We start from the raw sequence: 17093 nt of genomic DNA on the forward strand, positions 1-17093 counted from the left end.
CTTCTGCTTATTACCCTCAACCATCTCTGGCTGAACGGGTTAACCGTAATCTCAGGTCCGCGCTTATTGCCTATCATCATGAAGATCATTCCAGGTGGGACACGTCCCTGCATTGGTTAGCTTTTGCTTTGAATTCGGCGGTTCATGAATCACATAAATTTACTCCAGCCTCTTTGATGTTCAAGTTTGTTCCCAACACGCCGCTCTCTAACCTCTGGTCTCTGAGTGACATTCTACCCGAGACAATAGGTCCGGACAACATTAAAGATCTTTGGAAGAAGGCTAAAGCCAATCTTAAAGTGTCTCATGAAAAGGTTAGGGAAAGGTATGATCGTGGACGGAGACCCACCAATTTGAAGGTAGGCGACCAAGTGATGGTCAATAATTTTGTTCCCGCGGGCAAGCATGCCCCCAGATTTCATGGGCCATGCATAATTCTCGATTTCCTTACTCCGGTTACGTTGTTATTAAGCAATCCAGTCACCGAGAGGATATTTAGGGTTCACCTGTCGCAGGTGAAACCTGTATAATTCTGTGCTAACTTGCCTCTTGAAAGGAATATGAAGGTTATATTTTTTTGAGTTTCACTTTTAAGGCATTCTGCCCCTTCTATAATATTTTGTTTTATATGTAAGCATTTTTGTAAAACCTGCCCCGAACCGTTAAACTGCCATCCTGTCCTTGCCACGGCCATTACCACGCTCCCGTCTCCTGCTCCACCCTACACAGTGGCTTATTTAATGCCATGGATATCTGCACGCCGCTGGCCCCTCAACCTCTCCACAAGCCTGTGCCCTCAACAAAAAAAAAAGATGATGGTCCAACAAATTCTGCCGCCTAGCTTTAATGTTTCAGTGCCCCCGCAGCCGCGCGGCGCCGTGCCGCGACTGGGATAGAGGAAGGGCCCCCTCGACCCCAGCGAGGACGACATGTGCACGGCGAGCCGGAGCTCTCCTCCCGGCCAAGGCTGATGTGCGGCGCACGAGCTGCTACTGGCCCGCAGCCTGTATATGTTCACCGCGGGCGCGGCGTGCTTCTACACCTCTGCTCCCCTCATAATGCGGGCGAGCGGTATCTCAGGGTACTTGAGGGGCCCGGGCGGCCTCCTCTGAACGCAAGCAGTGGCGGCTGGTCTGGCCGTTAAAATCATCAACGTTTGAAGTACATATCCAGCTATATGGACATTCCAGTTCAACTTTACTACCTTTTCTTGGGTATTCTACTGCAATATTTGGTGGACTTAGAAAATTTTTCTTCACTTTCAAGTATTAAAAGTTTTTCTTCTGAATTCAATTCCTACAAACATAAAGACTTTACTTCACCAGTTACAGCAAAAATTTTGAAACTGAATCAAACCAAATTACGAAAATCTTATAAATACTTCTGCAATTAATCTCCATATCAACATCAAAACTTGGACCTTGTTTCCAAACAAATTGCATGTGTCACCCCTGGAGGAACTTTTGGGGAGGGAGGTCTGTACCGGGCGGTACACCTCCACGCCGCTAATTTAAAAGTGCGCCAGTTGAAACTCCTCTGCTGGAGGAAGTCTGAACTTTATCGACGGTATTAATTTTCAAGTTTCTCAGAAGATGTCACTACTTGGAAAGTTTGGAGTTTTTGAACTGTGCCACTTTTGATGTATTTTTGTTTTACCGGTAGTAAGAAGTGTGAACTTTCTCTTCTAGAGGACACTACTGATAAACTACAATGGTGCACCCTAGTGCGATGTGAAAGAACTGTTTTTTGGAGAAACTTTTATTTCAAAAGTTTGTTTCTTGTTAAATTTTTTTCTGTTATTGTTTAAGTTGGCTGTATACCCCTCTCTTTCCCCTTGTTTTGTATTTAGCCAATCCCGAATTTCTTTAATTAATTTCTGACCAATCTGATGTATCTTCCCCCAACTTGAATATGCTGCTTATCCCTAACCAATAAAGTTTTGGTGGGAGGGTGTTCTCATTCCAAAAACGCCTCGAACTTTCCGCGAGAGTATATAAACTGCTGAGTTTTGGGTCTCTGCGCGACTTCTGTACCATCTTTCAGTGTGTAAAGTACATAGCAGGGGGCGGGAAGCGCCTCTTTCTTCGGCAGCGGTCAACAACAAGGTAATGGCCGATTAATAACTTCTTTCTTTGCTAGCTCAGCAGTTTAACTCTCGGGGCGGGTCCGAAGTTTTTCCATAATGTAACCTTCCTTAAAATGTAAAGACCCTTGGTATCTATTCTATCTTTAAACTGCATATCGGGATAGAGAGTGCTTAACCCTCTCGAGCTCCCACTCATATTGTTTTGAGGTGAACTTATTTTTTCTCAACCTATTCTTCTTTAACGTAATGTAAATTGTTTCTTTCTTAAGTCACCTCTTTAGTATGGGATTAGCCCTTGTATTAACGGCCTAGTGCCAAGTAGGTTTTAAACAAAGTGTATTAGGAGCGCAAGTTCGCCTCCTCTCAAATTGTTATTTTAGAGGTCATGTAATTAATCTTTTTCTCACTTAATAGACCTCAGTAGGTTGGGTATTTTACCCCTGTGTCTATGTCCTGAGAGGACAACTTGAAGGTGGAGTTTGGTATGGCCTTTGAGAGGCTTAAAGTTTGAGAGCGAGTGGCTCTTTCTCGAAAATTGAGTGTTGTATGCCTCGGGGAGGCTTTTCTGTGTAATTTGGAGCAAGTGCTCCTGAGCATGAATGGGGTTTTCTGCCCCTCTGTTAAAACTTATTTTGGAGTAAGGTTGGGCTGATTGCCCAAGAATTGTGAAGTCGGGGCGCGAAGCCCAAATCCGGTAAATATTGTAACTATACTTTTGTTGCCTTGCTACTCTGTACCTGCTATGCTTGTTATTTCTTTATTTTGAAAAGAAAATATAACCTTGTTAATTTTACATGAACTCTAATTTCGTAGCTTGAGACCCGTTCACACCCGCACCTTCTTTCACCTCTAACTACCGCAAAAACAGGGTAACAATAATAATAAAAATTCTCTGTTCATCTTTGTAGAAGTAATGCTTGCTTATTCATTAGCGTTAATATTTCTTCTACATTTGCACTAGTAATTGATAATTTCGTTCTTCTTTCACTGGGAGATGGTAATGTTGTCAAGCTGAGTGTGAATGACTAGTAAAACCTATTTGTGTAGCTAGGAGATGTGTGTGTCTTCTGTGATTAATCTAAAGGTCGCATTTAATAGTCTAGCATTAATTAAAATCATTGTCCTCGACGATAACTAATCATTTGAATGTTGGAATATTTTCAATAAGGAAACAATGTGGGACAGATTTCCGGCATTCTTTTTGCATGCCGAATTTCTACGTAAATTCCTTCTTGTTGTATTTATCATGTGTTAGAGTCATCTGGCTTATTGTCAAGCTTTGGTTTACGTAATATCTCGCGCATATAATAATAATAATAATAATAATAATAATAATAATAATAATAATTTCGGTTTAATGAATGGATAAAGGGTCACGAGTGTAAATATTGCTCGATTTTGTGTTGATGTTTATGTGTGCTCAATTGTAATGGAGATGAGCCTGGAATATGGCAGAATCCTGATGGATCAATTAATGTAGTTGTTGAATGGTTGAAATCATTTATTGAATTTTTATTGAGGAATATATGCGTGGTACACGAATTTTCTTCAGTTGCGAGCACGTGTTAATTTGAGAATGTAGAATGGAGTAATAATAAAGTCGTGACTCATGAGCCATAAATGTGAATGCTATATTTGACCTGTATTATGTGCGTGTCTGTAGCCGACCAATTTTCCAGATATTCACTGCTAATGCTGTTGTAACCAACGTTTTGAAATCTACATCATCCTTGACCAAGTGACTACTGAAGTTTCGACACATATCCGAGAGTCGAAAATAAAATCTTTCTTTAGCCGATATCGTCATCATGAGAACTCGCATGTCTAGGGTTAAAAATCAAAATCATAAAATCAAGAACTAGAGTTCGTTGTAAATATTGTAAATAATTTGTGTGTCTTTGTGTGAATGTGGTATGTGTATGCTGTATTCATTTCTGTGAATGGCAATATATTTTCTTCTTTGAAATATGGTTTTGACCTGGCCTTGTGTTTTTGTCAGGTTGGGCCCAGGTTGTTTACACCATTGTTCGAGATGATTTATTTTATTTGGAGTTTAACCTTTAGTAAATTTTATTTAAAAATTAAGTTGAGACAAGATTACAGTTTCAAACGCCAATGAATAAGGAGGGGTTATTTCAATCGTTTGGACAAAGGCTCATTGTGTTGTAAAGCTTAAAATGTTAAATTTCATCAAGGCGTCAGAGGTTTAAGGTCAACTTTACGTGTTGTCCAGTTGAATATTAGAGGAAATTTTTGTAGGAATAATTATTGTCTGAATACACTTCAATAGAAATGAGTCCGATAAAGGTATTCTGAAATGATGATTTTCTGAATAAGATTTGTTGACTTAATTTGAATAATTTCATGTTTATGAACAAGATAATGTGACATAAAATTACCCATGAGTAGAACAACACGATTAAGTACTTGTTTCTAGTAGACTTAGATGCCGTAATTTATTCAATTATTTGATAATTTAAATTTTATTTTGAAGTAATAAATGTCGTCCGGGAGAGATATGACAATTCAAAGGTTTAAAGTCAAATAGCCTATTGAGATCTGCTCGTTCTCATCTTGTAAATAATTCAAGTATGACCAAAAGGAAACTTATCCCAATGTAGAATTTTATTTTTTTATTTTGTCAATCCAGGTGTGGGCTGACATTAATGTGTATATTTACAGAATTATTTAACGTCAAAATGGGATCACAAATTTAAGAGCTGTATCTAGAGAGAGACCGGCTGAGAAGATGTTTTTCTTTGCCATCAAGATTTACAACAAGATGTTGTTTTGTTATTTCAATTTAGTGCTAGTTGATAATAAATGTCAAAACCTGTTGTTTGAATCTTTTTGTATTATTGTCCCCAGTCCTTGTTTCTTTCCCTGTCCTCAAAATTAAGCAAAGCTTGACAGCGAATGGTCCACCCTTGAGACCCTCGCTCTCCGGCTGAGCATGCCCGGTAAAAAGGGGACAATACAAACGAACAACCACATCCACCTCATACTAAAAGCTTCCTATACGCTGCTGATCTGGGCTTGGCTACTCAGAGTGAATGCTTTGAAAGAGTATAAAACAATCTCAATTCAGCATTGGATATTTTGTCTCATTACTATGAGACCAATAATCTCAAACCAAACCCATCAAAAACTCAAGTATGCGCTTTCCATCTGAAGTACAAACAAGCCTCAAGAAAGCTGCAAGTGAAGTGGAAGGACAAAGTTCTAGAACATAATTACACACCTAAACACTTGGGTATTACTATGGATCGTTCTCTAACTTATGGGGAGCACTGTTCAAACATCAAGGCAAAGGTCTCCTCTCGGAACTCCCTGCTCCATAAAGTGACAGGTTCAAAGTGGGGTGCCCACCCTCATACGGTAAGGACAACAGCCTTAGCACTCTGTTACTCAGGAGGGGAGTATGCTAGTCCCGTTTGGTATACATCCACACACGCCAGAAAGGTCGATGTCACCCTGAATGAAACATCCAGACATATTACAGGATGTCTGAACCCAACTCCAAGAGACAAACTGTACTCCCTTGCAGGAATAGCCCCTCCTGAGATAAGACGCGAAGTAGCTACAAATGTGGAGAGGTTAAGGCCTTCTAACAGCTCAGCCCACCTCCTACATGGACACAAACTACCACTCACTCGATTGAAGTCCAGGAACAGTTTTATGCACTCCTCATCCCCCGCTAGTGCAGATGCAAGGAAGACCAGACTTCTACTTTGGAATCAGAAGATCCCTTTTCATCTAGAAAGCTTAAAATTGGAGGAAAAGCTTCCCCATGGTCATGAAGAAACCTGGACTATATGGAAGGCACTGAACAGACTGAGAGCAGGCATTGGAAGATCAAAGGACAATATGAAGAAATGGGGCCTTCTGAAGGGCGATCAGACCCTATGTGAATGCGGCATGGTACAAACTACAAGGCACCTTATTTATTTCCCTCTATGCCCTGTTGAATGCACAGGCCAGTATCAGTGCTGTTTACATGGCCAAATTCTGGGCCAAACTGTCTAGTTTTAAGTAATATTGTAATTTCATATATTTTTATCTAATTTGCATCTGTAATCTATATTGTGCTACTGATATCAATAAATAAATAAATAAATAAATAAATAAATAAATAAATAAATAAATAAATAAATAAATAAATAAATAAATAAATAAATAAAATGAATAGAATATTACTCTTGAAATAAACAAAGGTAAATGAAGCAGCCCGAGGAATTGAAGAATTAATAAGATTAGGTATATGGTAAGACTATTCAGGAAAATCACAGGAAATCCAAAGCATGATTTGACCAAGAATGTTATTATATTAGGAAAGATACATTATGAATATTACTCAAAGCCAGATACACACATGAAGAAAGTGATCTACACATATATGCAGATAAAAGAGATTTTGCAAACATTTACTAAAAGAAGACAGAAGAAATGACATTAAAGAAGAGGGAAAGAAACTTTTAGAAGAAGCAAGATTGTGTCCCTCTGTTGCCCTAAAACCATGTAATCCCTACTTTAACTTGGAAGATTGGGAAAAACATTTCAGAAAAGTATTGAACAAGGACAATATAGAACACAAATGAACCCTTGAACAAAGATGCAGATCCTTTGACTGAGATACAAGCCCAGGAAATCATAAAAGAAAGTAAAAATAAAAAAAGCGGCAGGGTGAGATTGGATTTATAATGAGTACACACAATATACTGTTAAAAACATGGACTACATTCTACACCACTGAGGTCATGAAATCAGGGGTATGAACTGAGACCAAATGGCTTTCATTACTAAAGTAAAGTAAAGTGAATTGTGTAGTAGGAAGTGTGATCCTGTGCTAAGAGAACTGAGTCAATAACAAAAATCTGTATATCTTTGTAATTGTATGCACGATGTTCAAACACTTTCAACACATGGACCCCAGTGAACTGGGTCTTATAACACAACAGTGAAACGTAGTACATACCTGATTTTTATATCATATGAAGGTGTCAGCCATCCAAAATGAAGATGTTGATCAGGAAGTACATATCTACAGTAATTTAATTATACTGTACTAGTTTTATGAAAAACATAAAAAGATGTATGGAAAAAATGATTACATTCAAGTTATAATAATAAGCCTGCTCAAACAATAAAATGAATCACTTACTGCCGCTACTTAAGCCACAAATAAACACAAGTACATTCGAAATACAAAATTTACCTATTCAGTAAAGTTGGTTTTGGTATAGTAGCCCTGAAAACATTGTCATTGTACAGTCCAACCTTACACTCCTTGCAGCATCATCAACTTTCTTTTCAGAGTACAGGTGAATCATCAGCCAACGTCTCTTCGTCTAAACAAAAAGTAAGTTCAAATTTCTGGGGAGGTGAAGTATTTCTGTCATTTGTATTCGGAGTAAAATAATGCATCTGAAAGTGACGTAACAAATTAAAATCTTGCCTGAACTGGTTCGTAGGCAGAGTCTTCATCACAGTCACTTCTCAAGTCGTTTCTGCCGATGATATCACTATCGTCGATCCAGTAACACAGCTGACAACGTGACGTATTTGGCGTGCTCGGCACATCGAGTGTGTCGGTAGAGGTCACGGCAAGGAGAAACTACCCTTTTAATCATTTAGGATTGAACTTCGGGATAACTGCTGTATTCTAGTGGACACTAGATAAACTCTAACCACCAAGCAAGGGACAGGAACTGTATGGGATTCGTGCAGCTGCCTATAAACATGCGCAAAAATCACGCCCGTGCATCGTCGACAACCAGGAAAGCAGTGCACACGTATCCCACATGGGATAGAATAAAGAGGTCTTGGGAGAGGAGGAAGATGATGAAAGCTAAATTCTCAGTTAATTCTTTGAAGTGCTCCAATGTGGGCATAAAAATATGTAAATGTTTTGAATGTGAAAGCAAGAAACTATGCGGAGTATTATAAAAATAGGGTGTTTTGGTGGCAAAAAACATGACAATGTAAACACATAAGTGTTTAAATGTGTCATTAACCGCTATAGTTAGTGAGTGTGAAAAATCTAGCTTAGGAATAGTCGGATATAGAATTTATGAGTGAATTTGATGTCATTCGCTAGTTACATTTTGTAGACGCCATCTTGTCAAAGAAACAAAATTTCCGAGAACGACGTTAGTAAGTAAATACACGTGAATCCTGCGGCTTTGCGATATACGCATCTCATCAAGGAGTAAAGGTGAAATAAATCCGCAAACATGAAGAAAACAAAAGAAGACGGATCATCGTGCAAGAAAGGTGGAAAAGTTTTCAACAGCACAGACAATGCAGTCGGATGCAATCAATGGTACTATAGAGTTTGCACAAATATAACAACCACTGAACTTAATGCATTAAAAGGGAAAAAAGGCTCCTTGCTATGGATGTGTAGCAACTGCCGTCATATGCTAGAAACATACAGAATCAACTCAGCACCACCAGAACACGAGAACTTCATCAAGGAAATGAGAGACGCTACAACCGCAAATACTAAAATGTGTGAAGTGTTAAATGGAAAATATAAACATGATTAACGAAAATATGTTGCAGAAAATGCAACTACTCTTGGACACACAACTTCAACTAGCTGCAACAAAAGCATGCACAAAAATAGAAAGGAACAAAAAAATGAAGAATCTAATGAGGAGAGACTCGATGTAATAAGAACGGGAGAACTAGGGAAAGTACGGAATGACTTGGGGAAACAGCTTGAGGAAGAAGAGGAAGACAAAAAAGAAGTAGCAGCAGCAGCAGCAGCAGCAGCAGAAGAAGAAGAATAAGAAGACAACGGAAAACAAAATATCATATGTTCAAGCAATAAGAAAAAATACATCATCAGCGAAGAAAAAGGTTACAATTGGGTCGAAAGAAACACCAGACGAAGGAGCCGAGCTGCAGGCTGCCGTGAAACGAGCATGGCTATACATAGGAAGGTAAGACAATTCTACAACCCAAGTAAAAGTGAAAGAATTCTGATAGATGGTGAAATAGAAGCCGAGGAACTAAGCATAATGGGAAGAAACAAAGCCTTCAAAGTTGGAATAGACTTTAAACATCACAAAATAACAGAAAGGAGTCGTCGTTAGGCCTTTTCATTTCTCAAGACAAAGAACAGGCACAATAAAGACACTACCCCAGTATTGTGGAATATAGAAGGTTTGAAGAACGCAGTAAACATGATACCAGAAAACACATACGAGTTAATATCACTCACAGAAACGTTCCTAACAACTCAATGGAGTATAGAAAATTTCTACTCCAATCACTCATATGCCAGTCAAGGAGAAAGAGGAAGACCTAACAGGAGGCATAACTATGCTGATAAAACCAAAACTGTCCCCTTTTCAGAGATTGCTCAACTCAAAAAATATTCTGTTAGTAAAAACCAAATTATGTACAGTTATGAATTATATTTCCAACCAGAATACAAAGCAGATGAAATACTAGAAGAGATCACTTACGCCCTTAGCTTTAGATACCATGATTATAATGGGAGATTTAAACTGCAGGATAGATACACCAACACAAAAGACAAAGCTCGTGATCAGCCACCTAGAAAAGGAAGGCCTGACACTGCTGAACGACAGAAAATAAAAAACTTACCTTGGTCCAAATGGAACCAGCACTATTGACAAATAGCGACAAGACCTCTCAGGAGATCCGAAGAGACATCCCAGCAAGAAAACATCTACCAGTACGTACCGTCATAAATGTGGGAAACACGCTCCAAGGGAAAACGTGCAATAAAACAAACATTCTATCACGAGAAATCAATAAAGACAAACTAAACATGGAAATGATGATCCTGGCATCGAGAGGAATCAAGAAAGGAAAATTAAATGAAGCATTAAACATAATCGAAGAACAGTTAACGTATGCAGTAGTAAAGAAAGATAGAAAACAAACGAGGGCAAAACCTTGGTTCAACCAAGAGTGCTACAAGGCAAGGAAAGACGCGTTAAAAGCACTTCATAAAGCAAGATCCTCACAAACACAAGAGGACTTAGAGGAATATAGTAAGGCTAGAAGATGCTACAAACAAACACTAAACAAGCATAAAAACAACTACCAGGCAGAAGAAGAAAATAAACTCATCCAACAAGCCGAACAAAAATGGTACAAGGCCTTAATGCCGAAGCAACCCTATTTCCCTAGGGACCTCCCACTCAAAACTTGGGAAGAACACTCCAGGAAAGTCCTTCAGAACAGAAAAACACGTCCAGCAAAAGAAGACCAAGAAGAAGACGTAGAGTCAGTGGTTCCATTTTCACTAGACGAAGTACGGAAACAAAGAATGGTAAAGCATGCGGACCAGATGGTATTTTTTTACGAGCATCTAAAAGAAACAGCACCTGAACTCACGAAAACATGGACAGAGATCTTCAATGAATGTTTGCGACAAGGAAAAATCCCGGATAAATGGAGGATATCTACATTGAAGGTATTATACAAAGGAAAAGGGGATTCCAGGGACCCGAACTCCTACAGAGGGATAGCTCTGGAATGCTCTCCACTGAAAATTCTGACAGGCCTCCTGGCCAAAAGAGTTAGCAAAATTACATCTCACACAATCCCTGAACAACAATTTGGTTTCACCAAACATAAATCCACAATCCAAGCAGTAAGTAGCTTGCAGAAAGACATAGAGACAGCGTTGGAACTACCAAGAGGGAAACTTCATGCAATATTTATAGACTTCACAAAAGCCTTTGACTTGTTAAATAGAAAACTTATAATGGCGAAATTAAAAGGAATAGTTGGAAAGAACCAAGTAACAAGAATGATACAAAATATCCTGTCAAGCAATCAAACAGTAATAGACAATAGAGTATCCACAACAGACCCTATGAATCAAACAAATGGAGTTCTACAAGGCGATCACTTGAGTCCTCTACTTTTCATAATAGCCACCGCAGAAGTACCTAGAGAAATAGACACAGAAAATGTGAAAATCTACGCTTACGCAGACGACATGGTCATTGTATCACAAAACTTGGAAAACATTCGAACAGCCTTCAGCAAACTTACAACATGGGCAGAAAAGAATGAGCTTACTATAAATAGTAGCAAAACGGTAAAAATGACATTCAGAAGAGGAGGCAGACTATCAGCAAATTACGTCATCATGTATATGAATATTCCGATGAAGAACGTTCCGCATTTCAAATACTTAGGAATTACACTTCAGACGAGTGGAGATGTCTACGACCTTCACATAAAAGAACGAACCATCGCAGCAAAGACAGCAATTAATAGCATAAAGAACCTAAGACAACTATCCATGCCCACAGCTACCACACTGTTCCGCTTAAAAATTGCTCCCATCATAACATATGGACTGGAAACCATCTGGACACACCTAAAGAAGGAAAATTTCAAAGACATAGAAAAGGTCAAAGCCAACTTCCTCAAAAGAGTACTATGTCTGTCAAAGTATACATTATCTCGACTTACATATGTACTGGCAAGAGAGCAATTTTTCATCGAAGACCTCCGCCTCGACCTGCTTCTACCAGCTACCAAAGCCTACTTGGATGTACTGCAGGAACTCAATAAGAAGAGACAAGAGACATGGCCACCGTTTTATTCAACGGATGTGATATATATAGGGAATGGACACACGACGTCATGTATTGACAAGATCATCGGATATGCCTAACAGATAAATTCCAAGTGTAAGTTATGTGGAGCCTACTCTGATATTGTGCAACAAAAGACAAGTTTCTGTAGGACCTAAATGCACATTGTTTATTATTGAATATGTAAATAATATAGATTATTTTATAGTTAAGAGTGATAATTTTTACTTTTTCTTATTACAAAACTTAATTTCAACATTGCAGAACATATGTACGTTGGGTATTCAGACCAAAGGCTGCTTTTATCGTGAAACAGCTCCACTATCAGTTGTCGTAGATGGCCTAGGTATCGCTGAAGAGGCATTCTAGGGAAACGAGGAGTGCGGCAGTTTTCCGTTGCTTTCCTCATCAAGTCACAATTTGCTATTACATATTACTGAACCTATAACAGGGACTGAATACCATGAGGATGAGATTGACCGAAGCAGAAATGAAGCTTTATGAATGCACTGCACCTTCATGTGCAGGATATCTTTGACAGGCAAGTCAGGAAATGTTTAATTTACTCTCCCTCATTCTTATTGTGACTGATAACCATGTACAGTCCCATTAACTATTTTTAAGTTTTTTCGAGGTTCCAGAATTTTGTCCCACAGGTGTTCTTTTCATGCTGGTAAATCTACGTGGCTGGCATATCTGAGCACGGACGGGTCAGAAGACTAGCTATACCACGTGCAGTTTATTAACCTGAGAGGAACGGGGTTTAAATCTCCTTACGAGGATCATTAGCGATACCATTTCGAACGTGTGGCATTAGAATTGAGAAAGTGAAATTTCCTCATTAATGTCAAACGTCATCTGTTGGCAGTGGACTGCAGCCACTAACCTTTCTTAACTGATTTCAAAGAAGTTGGACATCTCTAAACCCTCTTCATATAAACAAATATTTGCCCCAATTTGTCCTCTGTATTCCTCTGTACTGATGTCATTCCATGCGAGCTCGAAACATAACACGTAGCTCGTCTCCAGCACAAAGTTTGCGACATCACCCAGAACAAATCGTGCTGCTTTTTCCAGTTCCCGTATCAAGTGAGGAACTTGGTTCTTTCCACCTTACCACAAAGATCTGTAACCTGATGAGGTACTATCACCCCAACAATACAGCAGACATTGCCACTCTTTAGGCCCTCTACAACACTTATGTCATTCTTTCTCTTAAAATCATTTTGTAGGAATTCCTTTTGAATGTTTTGTGTCCCAGGAAAGCAGAAAGAAATGTAAATGGGAATGCTGAGAATCTAGTTGTCGGGGAATGTGCTACCTGGGGATTTTCCAACCCAGGTTGCATCATTTTATAGTTGTTCAATTAAATTTGACAAGGAAGAGACTTTGATGTGGTGACTGTTGAGACAGTACACAGGAGCAGATCTCGAGAGAACGAAGAAAGCTCAGCAGGAGAACACATTCTAAGTGAGTGGAATGAAAAGAGAAAGGAGTCAGTATATGAGTGATTCAACGTGTGTGCCACACTGGGCCATTGTTCCCTGTTTGAAAATGTTGCAGTAAAGCTGGACGATTACTTCCCGAAGCTGTAATTACTGTAAAGGCAAATAACTAGCAGTTACCCGCAGCCTCGCTCCACTTGATATGGCAATTTGATAAAAGGTAATCATTTCTCGGCACAAAGACATTATCTGAAAATTCCTAAAGTACAAAAATTCACCCTAAATTGAGTTTCATTTACTCCAGAGACTCTTTTTAAACCACACTAGCAGAACTGCTCTTTGACCATGTGACATAGTTCTGTACATGTGAGAAACAGTCTTCTCTCAAGTAAAAAAACCAACAACAACCCATGTTTCTTTATTTTTAAAGAAGATTCCGAATACCAATTTTCACGTCTGTAACATCTTCAGTTTTTGAGATAGCAGTATCCTAATAAAAATATTCACCCACCTTTCAGCCCTTTTTACCCCCCCCCCCCCCCCCCCTTCCAAGTGGTTTTTCCAAAAACAAATAAATTCATGTTTCTTTATTTTTCAGAGGAATTAAAAATACCAATGTTCACATCTGTCATCATCATCATCATCAACATCATTTTACAGTTCCAGTTCCCCGGGTTGAACATCACCAGTTTGGCCAGTTTTGGAACCATGTCATCCCATAAAAGTGTTCTTACTTGTTGGTAGAATTCTGATCCCTTTTGCTCTCAGTTTGTAATTTCCTTTCTGACCAAATTATCACTGGATATTACACTTCAAGGTAAGGAAAACTATCCAAACATTAGCTGGTGGTCACTTGCTGGACGCCCTTCTCTGTTGACTGCCATCACCACTGTCTTGGTCTCGCTGCTGTTGAGGTTATATTCCTGGAACTGGGATTTCCATACGTTGAGTCTGGTCTGTACTTCCTCTTCTGTTTCACCCCAAATCATGATATCATCAGCAAACGCCACTGCATTCAGTTCACCTAACTTTTCCCTGACTTTCTTCATTATATTGTCCATAACAGTGGTGAACAGTAGTGGGGACAGTGCACTTCCTTGTTGAACTCCATTCTTGGTCTCAAACCATGATGATCGACCTTCCCCTATTTGTACACAGCTAGTACAGTCTTTGTACAACATCTGAATGTGCCTTACCAGGCACATTTCTTTTCCTCAGGCATTCCCAGATTGTATCTCTTACAACACTATCATAGGCATTTTCTGTATCCAGGAATACAATGACCAGGTTCTTGCCTTTCTCCCAATACTTTTCCATCAGCATGCAGGTGCTAAAATTAGATCCATTGTTGATCTGTTACTTCTGAATCCATATTGCTCCTGCTCTAACTGTGGTTCTCAATCTCCTTTCTATGATCTTCTCCAGAATTTTTAGCCCATGAGACAGCAGGGTTATTCCTCTATAGTTGGTGGGATTCCATCTGCTGCCTTTGTTTAAACAGGGGAATTATAATGCCCTTGCTCCAAACTGCAGGTATTTTGTTGTCTGTCCATGTGGCATTTAATACTCCGTGCGGCCATTGTATACCCTGGATGCCTGCCGCTTTTATCATGTCCACATTCACTTCATCTGCACCTGAAGATTTTCCTTTAGGTATAGATTAAAAGGCTGTTTCAGTTTCTGTCCAGGTGATGGAAAGTTCCCCATTGTAGGCTTGGATTTCCGGTTCTGCATTTTGTTCTTGAACTGGTGGTCAAAATGGTTTTTCAGGACTTCTCTCATGTCACTTTCTGTCCTAACCAGATTTCCATTTTCAACTTCAAGTGCCTTTATGGTATTCATTGGTTTCCTTTTCCCTCCGATAACACTATACAGTAGTTTCTTATTGCCTCTGCTGTCTTCCTCCAGTTTCTGAGTGAATATATTCCTTGCCTTGGTCTTTTCTTCTGTAACTGTTCTTTTAGCATCCAGTTTCTTGTTTCAGTATAATTGTCTGAGGTTTCTGATCTTTGCCTCGTCTCCAGTAAGATCCGGTTTACTTTTCTCCCAATCGCTTTCTTTCCACAAGAGATTTCTTTCTCTGATTGCTGCTCTCACTCTTTCATTCCATCATGGTGTTTCCTTCTCCCATGTTTTCATACTTGTCTTTCCACAAACTTCAGTTGCTTCCTTAACCAATGTGTCCCTTAGTCTGGTCCATTCTGCCTCTCCATTTTTCCTTTCATCTCTCGGTAATGGAAGGAAGGGGAATCAGAGAGGGTGATGCGGTGAAAGCGCGTGGCGTGAGAAAGTATCATGCATAATATGCAAGACAGATCAATTATTCGGAATTTTAATTTTTTTGAAAAATGCAATGAGAAAATCGAACAAGATCTTTCATATCTCAGAGATATAATTTAAGTTTGAATTAAAATACTGATCTAAATGAACATAGCAGTTTTCAGTAACATCTAGTAAAGAACCTTTAATTAGAACTTCTAATACCTCAAGATCTTGATCTATTTCAGTAAAGTTATGTTTAAATTTTTTGATATGTAGGCCGACTGCAGAAAATCGGTTTTGCTTTATAGCAGTGACATGTTCCGTATATCTGATTTTAAAACTACGTCCTGTTTGATCTAGGTAAGAGCTATTGCAGTCTTGACAAGAAAACCTATATACACCTGATTTTGAAAAAGGACTACTTTTATTTATTGATGTAGAGTTATGCAGGATCTCTAGTAGTAGTACGAATATTGCGGTTTTTTAAAAACGTTAGTGATGTTATATATTTCCTTATTAAAGGTAAATGTTGAGAACGTGGCAGTCCTAGTTTTGTCTTTTATTAAGATGGTTTTTGGGCGATATTTGAATTTATTGATTATTTTTTCAATAAAGGCTTCATTAAATCCAATAAATTTTGCTATAGAACAAATGGTGTTCAGTTCCTTATTTAAGTTTTTTCTGGACATTGGAATCTTGAATGCTCGATCTAGCAAGCTATTATATATAGCCACTTTTTGTGTTTGAGGAATAAGTGAGTCATTTCTTATTGTGGTGGCCGTTTGAGTGGCCTTTCTATAAATACTATATGTAAATGAAGAGGGATGTCTGTTGATTGTTAGGTCTAGGAAATTAATAGAATTATTTATCTCTGATTCTAAGGTAAATTGAATGTCATGATTGATACTATTAAGGTTTTTGAGGGTGGATGGCACATCTATAGAGCGCTCATCCAGGATTATAAATGTGTCATCCACATACCTAGCCCAGAACTGAATATTAGCAAATTTAATGTTATTGTCGATGGCGGTATGCTCTAGGAGGTGAGTCTCATTCAGTCATAGCCCAAGCTCTCTCTCTTTTTCTTCACTAATTCAACTTTTATAAATATCTCCTTTTTACACCGCAGGTCCCGCATTGAACTGCAAACATCGTAGATACCTCGGCTCAAAAACTTGGTCTCCACCTTACACGTTACATTGCAACATAAAAACAATAGATCACAAACAACAGCACAGCCATCTTACACAAATTGAATATTTTATTTCTGTCAACAGCTCAAAGAAAATGTTCACTACACTCTTAGTTAATGAGTGACATCATTTAATGAAAAAGTGACTACAAATTCCAATCTTTGACTACCAAGTTCATCTCGGACTTAAGCAAAGTTTTAAAGTGTTGTGTTTGTTGAGTCTTAACTCTTGTTTGTACAATTAGGTTACTATTTTAATTAACCCTCCATGGGTTGTTCTGGTAATGACATCCATTCATTATTTTATTCCCCCTTTTTACTCTTATTTAATCATAATGTTATAATATTTTGTGTAATGTACGTACCTATGCTAATTTCTCACATTTTGGCTGAAGATGACGCTAAATAGCGTTGGAACTAGTTCCAAGTAAACATGCTGTAACTTAACCATTATAACATTTATTTGTATTGAAAAGGTGGACCCCTTAAGTTACCTCTCTTACGTTCTCAGTTCA

This window comes from Anabrus simplex, chromosome 9, assembly GCF_040414725.1.
Source record: "Anabrus simplex isolate iqAnaSimp1 chromosome 9, ASM4041472v1, whole genome shotgun sequence".
Classification (NCBI taxonomy): Eukaryota; Metazoa; Arthropoda; class Insecta; order Orthoptera; family Tettigoniidae; genus Anabrus; species Anabrus simplex.